This window comes from Mirounga leonina, unplaced genomic scaffold (assembly GCF_011800145.1).
Source record: "Mirounga leonina isolate KUSES-001 unplaced genomic scaffold, KU_Mleo_1.0 Mir_82, whole genome shotgun sequence".
Classification (NCBI taxonomy): Eukaryota; Metazoa; Chordata; class Mammalia; order Carnivora; family Phocidae; genus Mirounga; species Mirounga leonina.
This window is the reverse complement of record NW_023270825.1, coordinates 4,073,969-4,084,904: the sequence shown is the minus strand read 5'-3', so window position 1 is coordinate 4,084,904 and position 10,936 is coordinate 4,073,969. Positions and strand designations below refer to the sequence as shown.

The following is a 10,936-nucleotide window of genomic DNA, read 5'->3' as shown; positions in this document are numbered from 1 at the left end:
TATTAACAGGACTTCCAGAACTGAATGTCAAGTCTGGGGAAGGATCAGTGGTGTTTTTGTCAGTGATAATCAGTGGTACCCTTAAGAGAGGTTTTCTGGGTTTCTGTTTCTTTAATGAGAACGAAACACACCCGTTTAACCTCTTTTCCAGCATCAGTCTCACCTTGGAGGCCTTCTGGTCCAGATCCCAGCTTTAGGGAATGGGCACTGTGGACACGAATATGAGCTTGACCACAAAGCCTATCCCAGATTTCTGACTTTTGTCCCCTATTCTACTAACCTTCAATATCTTATCCATTCTTAGGAGGACTTCCCAAGGTGATGCCAACCTGGAGGAAGACAGTGGTCCCCATGATGACAGCTCCGTGCCCCAGAACACGAAGGTAGGTTATCAGGGCTTGCATTTATCTTGCTTTGCGGAGTCCTACACAGCCAGCCTCGTTCAGTATCCAGTCCCACTATGAAGGATGGCTGGCTTTTGTCCCCTTTGGTGATGGGCTTGGAGTTAGCCCAGCCCACGTTAGGTAGATGCCCACTGCACAGAGAGCATGCCCTGGAGAGACCATGTAGGTGGCCTGGACCACTGCCCCCCAGCTTCCAGTTCATTCTGAAAAGATGTTCTGGACATAATGACATCTCTGGGGGAAACAAAAGATTATTCTGAGATCACGCTGAGACCTTTGTGTCAGGGAGTGGGGACTGGGTCCCTGACATTGGTCTGGGGTGGGACCTGTTTATTTCTAACAAGAATTCTGGTGTTGATTTAGTTTAAATCTGGAGAAATACCGGCTGTTATGCCAGTTTAGGGGAAAGGCCTTGTCCTCATCCCTGATCTGGGAGAAGTGAGCAGCTAGTTAACCACAGGCCATGGGATTTACCAAGGACACACCTGGTCCACTGGCCATTGAATCTGATCAACCCTTAGGAGGCGATGCTGATGTCAGGGAAGAAGCTGGGTTTCTGTGGATGGTTCTTCTCCATGGTACTCGAGGAGAGGCTCCCTTTGGTGTGTTTGTTTCTTCTAGGACAAGTCATTCGCCTGACTACTCTTCAGTATCAGATGCCAGTTTGCGAGACTTCCCGCACAAGATGGAAGTGGTCGGCCCCAGTCCTGGGTGAGCGAGCTAACACCTAGGCTTCCCTCGCTCTGCACGTCGTGTCAGATGCTGGTGCTCCTTGCCAGTCCTTCTCAGGAGGACTCTGTGGAGGCGACATCAACCTTTGGGAGGGGAGGTGGCTCTTGGCCGGCCCTAGACCTAAGGCACAGAGGTCGATTGTCGGCAGTGTGTTGGTGTTGATGGCAGTATTGCATGACTCCCGGTTCTGGACTCTTCTGCGGCATTTGGGGGAGGAGGGCATGGGGTCCTTAAGAAGGCCCAGGTCATTTCCACTCAACCCCACTTTGTTTTTTGAGAGCCAGAGCACATGCGGTGGTGACGGTGACGGGCACAACTCAATCTTTCACATCCGCTGATGCACCCGCGCCATCCCACCCACCCGGAAAGACCCCGACGCACGAGAGAGAAAGGTGAGATGTGGCAGAGGCTCACCAGGCCGGCCTGGGAGAGAAGAGAGGGCACAGTCCTACAACTTCGTAAGAGGAGGCCTGAGGCTTGCTTTCCCTGGGGGTGTGACTCCTCTCTCCAGGCCTCTCAGGGTCTCGGCTGGCCTTCCTCCCTGCTGGGGCCGCAGAGAGTCTGGAGATCTCAATATTCCCCCTGTGATGAAAAAATTAGGGTCAAATGTGTTTGGCAGCAAACCAGAAAAGCCAGCCCAGAGTTGGTGCCAACATTTGGGTAACTGACTTCAGGAAAGGCGATTTGTTTTCATTCCTCATTGGTACCAACTTAAGTGGAAAGCAGTGGAGGGCACTGAACGGGGTTTCACCTGGAGGGCAGGGGCCTGGCCCTGTTCCCCACTCCTCTCCCCTACCCATGGGAGGTTGTAGTGGGCACTCACTTGACTTACGACTAACCCTGTCCTGTACATCTGGTTTTATAAGCACACCTTAGCCTGGAAGACTGCGTGGCCCGTTCAGCGCAGGGCCCTGGCTGTCAGCCCACTGCAGACCACGGCGCTGCCCTGGGACCACAAAATGCGGGCTCGATTGCTGAACTCTCTCCTGATGCACCGACCTCACTTGGGATGCCAACTCTCGGAGGCCTGTGGACTTCCAGGAGACCGTGGCGCCATCAGCAGGAAAGCTCCAATAACTGGAGGGAGGTTGTACACTAAACGTTCTCTGTATTGCTGGAAAATATTTCATGGGTGACCTCTTTCCAGTACAGGTTTTAAAGGGTTTCTTGGCTGACGTCCAGAGACCACCACTGCAGGACGCTTGAATAGGGCACGTGACTTCGGGGTTCCTGCAGCATAGACTCAGGAAAAGTCCCCAGAGGTCACACCAGCGTCGGTGAAGATTCAGCAGTTTTGTTTTTGTGTCTTCCGTTTTTGTGGTTGTTTTTTGTTTTGTTTTTGTTTTTTATCAGTGCTAATCTTCGATACTCGAAGGAGAGGTCGTCCGTGTTGTCTTCTCTTTATTTATGATGAAACATACACGGGAAACCTCTTTTTTAGTATCAAACCCCACCCTGGAGGCACTTCCTGTTCCCGATGCGGCCTTCAGGGAAGGGAAAGTGCCAGCTTCACTCTGAGTAGGCACAAGGAAGGCGGACCCGGGTGACGTGGGTCGCGGGGTGGAGGGCGGTGCGGCGTGTGGCCCTCGGGACCCCGCCCTCCCGTGGACAGCTCCTTGGAAAGGAGGCCACGTTTGGGAAGGGGCCCATGTGTTTGCGGTGGAGGGAGATGGCACCCTGTGGTTTTCGTCTGTTTGATGACTCACGGTGGGTGGTGGCTCTTCGGGGGGGTCTCGCTTGGATGGCTTTCTGGACACACCAGCCGCGTCACTGAAGGGACTGTAATGGCAGCCGCTTTCCAGGGTAGCTGAGAGGGTGGTAGACCGGTGACGTGCACTTCATTTATGCTGTAGGTCACCCGTTTGACTATCCATCAGCGCCCAGTTCATCTGTGGGATGACATCTTGGTGCACGTGGAGACTTTGGTGAAGATGTAGGAGGGTTTGGGGCCAATACGAATGCAGTGTTTACAGAGGGGTCACCGTTTTGGTCCAGGGGGATCCCCGTCTCATCTTTTTAAAATAAACACAAGCAATCATTAGTCAATAATCTTCTCTTTCAGGCTCAGATCCTGCCCAGGAGGACTGTCTACCTGACTACAGACAAGGTCAAGGAAGAGGCCTTGCTGTCAGGGCCCCCACCAGCGGGGAGCCCACCCCACCGCGCGCGTTGAAGGCCGGATGTGTGTATCACCCGGCGCATGGGTCCAGGCTGTCCTCGGGATGGTCGGTGGGAGGGTGTGTGTGGCTGTGAAGTCAGCTCTATTCTGTGGTATCCGAACAGAGCAAGTCTGTTGTGTCAATGATGAATGTTCCACGGCCCGTCTCTTCTTCAGCAGGAAACTTTACCCCAGAGGATTTCCTGGATGTGAAGCCAGATTCCAGGCAGGGCCATTGGTGTCCACACCATGACTGGCGAGTGAGCGGATGGGTGCCTGAGGAGCTCCGAGTGTGGTTTTGATGAGCCCCTCCTGGGTCATTACCTCTTGGAATTAGGCCCTTCTCTGGGCAGGTTTCAAGTCCATGCTCATTAACTCGGGGAAAGAGGCTTTGTTGTCATCACTCAGCTCTGTGTGTGTTGTCCAGCTTTGCTTGACTTGTGAGGACCCAAGCGGACTGGATGCTTTTCAGTGTCGGCTTCAGTCGGAGAGGCATTCTGGCTGTGACACCAACTTGAGGGAGGGGACCTCATCACCGGAGGTATGGCTGTGGATGTTTTCCCCCGAGAGCACGTGTTCTGTTTAGCACATGTCTCCTGGCCCTGTAATCCAAGGCATCCCTTCCCCTCACGCCTCAGGACAACTTGTGGAGACAGGCCTACTCTGTGCAGTGAAGGTAGGAGGGGACATCTCTCCCCGTCCCCTGGGGCTGGCCAACTCGTTGTTCCCACAGCGATGGCAGGTGCACAAGAAAGTAAGTGGCTCCTTAACACTGATACTTACAACTGGTCCATTTCTGCCCATGTGTATTTGGCCGAAGCCGGTCATCTGGCCAAGCCCAAAGACAAGGGGTGGGAGTACACACCAGTTACGAGGCCGTCGTGGCGAGGTGCAGATGCGGGGACGGTGAGTGCATGGAGCCAATGGGCCGGTGGTCCTCACGGGCCACTGAGAACTTGGGTTTCCTTTATTACTCATTCATAACTCAGTAACCTCCATGTCCTCTCTGCAGCGCGAGCACCACCTCGAGCTAGGGCTGATCAGCAGAGGCGATAGCGGTCAGGGCCCAGGGTCTTTCCATTTCATTCGAGGCCATGTTGCCCATGAGCCATTTTGTGTGATTTTGACCAACATTAGACCTCCGTGGCACGCATCCCACGATGGCATGCTGCCTGCCCGGAAGCCGTGCCGCCCAGCCGCTCTGACACGATGTGCGGTACTTAATGAGAAGTTGCCCGTGTTTTTTTCGCTTTATTTGTGACGAAACATTCGCGGTGCACTTCTTTTTCAGTATCCAAATCTGCCTCGAGGACTGCTTGGTTTGGGCGCCAACTTCAGGGAAGGCACGTGGGCTGTTGTTGTGGACTTGGGGTCAAGATTTTTGCTACCCTGCATGTTTTCCCCCTTCCTCGGTTTCCCCTGATTTCAGTCCTGAAAGTGCCCCTCTTCCTGCCGTGTGGCCTGGGTTGGACTGAACCCCCTTCCCACCGCCATCTCCTCACACCATACACACACCACCCCGGGGTTAAGTGAGTTGCTTTATCCCTCTCTGTTTGCTGTTGCGATTGATCCAAAGATGGGCCCCTAACTCTTTACACTGAGCTAATGAGATGCCAGGTGTTTCCTGAGGCTTCTGGGAAAGGAAGTATTTCTCCATTTCCTGTGAGAGCTTCCAGAGTAGACCCTGTATGGACCCTTCCACCATGTGACATGGTAGTGTGAACCTCGATGCTCCCACGGCCATTTAATGACCAAGAGGAGAGGGCCTGGGTCTGGGCATGGCAGAGCTGTGCAGCCCCAGAGAGGGAGATGTGTACCATAAAAGGCATAGATTGAGGAGTTAGAGAGGAACCAGGACCTGGGTGACATTATTTGAGCCCCTGGATCAAACCCTGCCTGAAGCTCGCCCTGCCTCTTCACTTGCGGGTTATATAAGCCTCTAAGTTATATAGAACCTAAAAATCTCTTTATTGTTTAAGCCAGTTTGAGTTGGGTTTTATCTTACTTGGGCTAAAAGCAGATGAGAGCCTCATGCATTTTTTTTTTCAGTGATGTGTGTCTCTTGGTTCCGCTATCCTTGTTATCCTATCTAAGGCAGATTCTTAGTAAAAAGTGACTTTTTCTTATGAACTTACCATGTTTGTACTTTAAATGTATTAATTTATGAATGACAATTCCTGATTAATGTGTTTTGTGTCCAGGGCAGGGCCACTGGCATGGGCCCCCCTCTCCGGGGCAGCTGAAGGATGGCAGACCCCAAAGCATCTCCCTTGACCCATTCACCCTCAGACTCCCTCTCTCCTCGGAGGACTTTCCTGGACATGCTGTGCACTTTGGGGAAGACGTTTTTCCTTGCACCTGGTGCCCTTTGGCCCTCTCTGACGGGTTTGCTGTATTCACAAGTCATACTAAACTCTAGACTGCTGGTGTTTTAGGGCCCAGCCGTGCCTCGAAGGAACCAGAAGCTCCCTTGAGGAGGGGATGCCATCAGAACCATGGGAGACACAGGAGAGCTGATGCTGGGCTGGTGGCTTGTTTTGCCTAATTCAATATCCTCGGTCTCCTGTCCCTTAAGAGGAGGCTGTCCCAGAGCCACCGACTCGTGGGAGAAACTCTCTTTCGGGGTGCAGACTGTCCTGTTTTCTCTGGAGTGCCTCTCTCCAGGAGCATTTGTGGAGTTCACAGTAAATACTCTGGAACCCGTCTGCCGTGATGGTTGATTCCCCCCCTGGGAGGACGACCTGGGGTCGTGGAGCCGAGGGTCCGGTCTGCTTCATCCACAGGGACGACCGCACGCCCGACCTGACTCGGCGTCAGCTTCGCCTGCGAGGGTGTCCCGGATGTGCTGCCCCTGCCCAGGTGAGCTGGTGCCCCCCTGCTTTCACGCACGCGTGGGGTGGATGGCGCTGACCCGGCTCTGACCCTCGGTGTCATTTCTCCTGCAGGTGGACGACCAGAGGGAGTGAGTGTGCACGCGCCCGCCTCTGGTGCCTGGGAAGAAGTTGCCCCTGTTATTTTCGCTTGATACGTGTCGAAACAAACATGGTGCACTTCTTTCTCGGTATCAAATCGCGCCTTGAAGAGCTCCCTGGGCCCAGCAGAACTGCGGAGAAGGGACCGTGGTGTCACCGCCCATCTCTGTATGTACGTGGAGGGTCTGCCCCTTGGCCCGCGTGTTGGCAGGGTCAGGGACGTGCGGCGTCGGGCCACCTGCAGCCCAACCCCGGGCAATGTCCACCTCGAAGGACAGGTGCAGCTGGGGAGGCCTCGGTCCCCTGCCAGCTCCCCAGTGCAGGGCGGCTGGGGAGACCTACTTCCAGGCTCGCTCCTGAAGAATCCCCCTAACATTTGGAGGGAGCTCAGGTGACAACAGCCAAAACACTGCTACAGCCCTACAGACAAGTAGCCAGTGAAAACCATCCACCAGCTCCCTCCAGAAATGTGAGCGGACGGCTGCAGGTGGATGTAGTTCAACTGTGATGTGTCACCTGGCGGACGGTCACCCACACGTGCATAGTGGAACTGATTGGGGACACCAACTGTGGTGGAAGGCGGCTGTCCCTGTGGTTCTGGGAGAGGGGTTCCCCGGGGTGGTCGTTATGTTGGGACTAACCACCCCCCAGCCTGACTCTTTCCAGGTTCCCAGCCCCGGGCACCTCGGTGCTGTCAGCAGAGAAGAGACGTCGCTGTCGGCCCCCAGGCAGGACCACAGAATGGATGTGACTGCAGGACACGTGCCTCGTGAATGACCCTGCTGTCCGGGTCTCTCAGCCTCCACGCTAATCCATCCTTAGGCCGTCTTCCTGGAGGAGGGGGCCCCGGGGCTCCTCGGACGGCTCTGTTCTGTGGTACTTGAAGAGAGGTTTCCCCAAATGAATTCATTGTACTCGTGACGAGTCATTCTTGGCCAGCCTCTTTTCAGGGCCAGATCTGACTGGGAGGAAAGGATGTTTGAGCGGAGCCTCTCGGTGGTGTCCGGAGCTCCCTGGGGTAAGTAATGGGTCATGGTCCAGAGTGTGTGCGTGGCCTTCATGGTCGCGTCGGCCGCTCACCCTCCGTTTCTGTCTTCCCTAGGAGGAGTCCCTGGAGCTCTGTCAGCTGGGACAGGATGCCACACGGGGCCACTCTTGGGGCTACATTTTGGTACTAGAAAAGAGGTTATCCGTGTTTCTTCGCTTTATTTATGACGAAAAATACGGGTGCACTTCTGTTTGAGTATCATATCCCGTCACTGAAGCCCGGCACCGACCGATTCCCGGGAAGGGAGCTTGCCGGCAGCCCCCAGCGCCGGCCCAAGCAGATGCTTGCGCGGCCGTAGCCCCTGCTCCATCCGTCCTCCAGGGCCGGTCCTCCCTTCAGAGATCCTCCTGGAGGCAAAAACACCTCGGGAAGAGAAGCAGCAGTCTTTGCGTCAGGCTCGTTGGTAGCCTGTGAAGAAAGGCCTTCCGAGATGGGGCACGCGTAGTGAGCCTGCTGTACCTTCTAGGCCCATCCTAGATGATGGGGTACCAGCCTCAGGGACGGCCAGCCATGCGAGCACATCCCCCCGGGTTTCTGAGCTCAGCGTAGCGGGCGGGCTGCGTATGCATCCTGTGCATGCCTTGTACCACCTGGCCCGTGGACCCTCTGCAGCCCAGAGGAGTCTCTGCGGCATCTCTGCAGCCCAGAGGAGATGCTCCTGGAGGGGATTCTGGTCCTGAGGCACCTGTTGAATGGGAAGAACTGCCGTCCCATGATGCCTTTGTTTTATGTCCGAGAAACGTGAAAGGTACAGTGCTCTTTCCACTGATCCTCCCTTTCCATCTTGGCGGGCTTCTGAATCCTGCTGCTAATGTCAGCGAGGGCCGCTGTTCCCTGCAGCACCCCAGGTAGGCTGGAGAGAGGGCCCGAGGGAGTAGCACATCCCGGCTGGTGCGTGCTCCCTGTGCGCGAGCCCTCACCCTCTGTCTCCTTTGCAGGAGGATTCCCGGGCAGCCGGAGGAGAAGCAGGGTCACGGAAGCTGGTCTGAGATGTTCGAAAGGAGGTTGTCCGTGATGTATTTGCTTTGTTTATGGCAGATATTGCACGGTTGATCTCTTTTCCTCATCAAATGCCTTCTTGAAGGACCCGCGGCACGTGGTGTCAGGTTCAGGAATGGGTGTGAGTGTGAGATCCTCTCCCCCACTCGGAGGGTATGAGAACAGATGGTTGACCAGATGGCAAGTGTTTTCCTTCATTTATTTATTTTGAGATCTGAGAATTTATTGAACGAATCACCATATAATCCTGTTGCCGAAGGTAAATCTATAAACGTGGAAAGTTAGGTTCTGTGACACCAATTGCTTTGAAAAATTGACAAAGAAACGTGAACAAAAAAGTGTTTAATATGGTTTTCAGAGTTTGAGAAGAATCCCAAATATACACTTTCCAGCCCCTTGGTTTCCAAAGCTTAACCTCTACGGGGAAGCGATAAGACAGACATAGGCTGCAAAAACTGAAATGACAAATACGAGATGATCGTGGGAATTTTTACAAATATGTGGCAGGTGTACTGATGTTTTAGTATGTAACTTAGTTTAATGTAATTTTATTTTAACAGTAACTTTTTTAAAGGTGTGAAATACCAGGTTGTTTGGGGGAGGTTTCCAAATGGGTGAGAAAGAGAGAGAGAGAGAGAGAGAGAGACTGTGGGGTCTTTGACTCTTCAAATGCCCCTATCTCCGGTCTCAGCTAGTGGCCAGGGCTTTCCCCAGCTCCCCTGGACATACGCTCTGACTTATCTTTCTTCCAACCTCCTGGAGGCCACACTGCTATGATCAACACATACTTTTTCCTTACACCTGGCAAGGGCTCCTCAGGATTTGGGGGCAAGTGGTTTATTCAAGAAGCACTTTAGGGAAGGGCATTCCAGGAGGGAATGAGGGTGGCAGGGGAGGGGAGGTGGCCATGCCATGAGCAGACAGGACTCTCAGCTACCTGACCTTTGGTACCCTAACCAACATTTTAGCCCTAGCAGGACACCTGGGGAGTGATGCCGGACCTCTTGGAAGCGACAACAGGTGGGTTGGCTATGCCATCGTGGGATACCTGAGGAGGAGCTCGGTGGCTGGTCGCTACATCTATCCCAGATCTTGTCCGGCTGCCTGCATTTCAGTGAAAAAAAAAAAAAAAATTGTCCAGCCGGTTGGTTATTCCTCCTCGAGAGCATGCCTTCCTCGTTCATGGCCATGCTTGCAGGAACCACCCCTGGGTACACACCTGATGTTGGCCACAGAGGGTATGTACTGTATTTATGACTTAGACCCTCTGAGCTCCTAACTAGCCGTGTCTCATTATTCTTTCCGGGCTTCCTGGAGACAGCACCCACCTAGGGAGCGTGGCCTTGCTCTGATGGTATGTGAAGAACCCCTGGCCCCGTGTGTTTGCTTTCTTTATGACAGATCGTGCTTGGGGGCTCTGGGTTGGGGGGATCAGGGTGGCTTCTTCAACAAGCCGCATCTGGACGGGGGTGGGGGGGACTCCGGCTCTTTGTAAATGAGGGCTGTTCCTTGGTCCACGTTATCCTCAGTATCTATTTTTCCTTAGGAGGAATGCCCAACCCCACCCTTTGTGACAGGCAGTGGTTTTCACGTGCAAGACATTTTTGGAAACAAGTCCGGCCTTAGGAAAACAGTATCAGGTGGGTGCCCCTCTGTGGACTGTGAATGGAGGGTTGGCCACAGAGCATGTGCTGTGTTTCCGAAGAAGGCCACCTGGCCCGCTTGTCTCCAAGTCTGGAATCTGTTTTCAGGAGGACTTCCTGGCGGTGATGACAACTGAGTCTGGGGTCATTGGTGCTGTTGGATGCGTGCTTTACCGAGGATCGATGGCACCTACTTCGGTAAGTCTCTGTGTCCAATCCACCTGAAGGGTGATTTTTCTGGAAGTTGTGCCATGTTTTTCAGGGGGTGGCGGCAGCGGTTGGTGAATAACCATGCTTTGCTGCCCCTTGGTTGTATTTGAAGAGATGCGATTTGAAATCTATTTCTCTAATACACTCCTAACAGCCCATCCCGTTGACTTCTCAAATCCTGGCTACTGGGACATTTTGGATACAAGTCTCCTTTTCTGGAACGTTCTTTGGTGTCCTCATCCCTCTAAGGTATGTGAAAGGATGCTCGACGATCAGCACACACTTCTGTGTGGCCTTTGCCTTCGGGGTCCTTAGGCAGGCTTCAGAGTTGGGGCTGACTTTAAGGACTTTGTAGAGTTTCTTTCTTTTGTCTGTGATATTTCTGGAACTTAAAGAATGGCCATCCCTCCTGTGCTTGCTTTATTTATGGTGAATTTTTGAAGTACGTCCCCTTTTTCAGAACCGGACCCTGCTTTGGATATAGTCGTGGCCGTGAAATGCCCATGAGATGCTAGGGTGATCCTCCCCAGGGTGAGGGAGAGCAGGGCCGGCCCCTATTCGTGTGCCTGGTAACCAGGTCTGTTATCTGGGCACGACAAGGCCAGGGCCTGGTGTTACAGTTCCTTCACGGAGTGTCAAAGGTCCTTGACTGCCCTGGGATGCTTTTATTCGTGATGAATTATGTTCAGGTTAGGGCTTTCCATGTTTGATACTCAGACGGTGGATGTTCCTTCTATGTTTACAGGATTTATAGTTAATCATAGAGGAAA

The 10,936-nt window shown here is 53.5% G+C and overlaps 1 long non-coding RNA gene across 1 annotated transcript; it reads left to right on the top strand.

Moving 5' to 3' along the window:
- The first annotated feature begins 9,502 nt into the window (after positions 1 to 9,502).
- LOC118002285 lies at positions 9,503 to 10,936 on the top strand. The gene is made up of 3 exons (XR_004677005.1): positions 9,503 to 9,953; positions 10,065 to 10,154; positions 10,321 to 10,936. It is a non-coding gene; the product is annotated as an uncharacterized LOC118002285 (long non-coding RNA).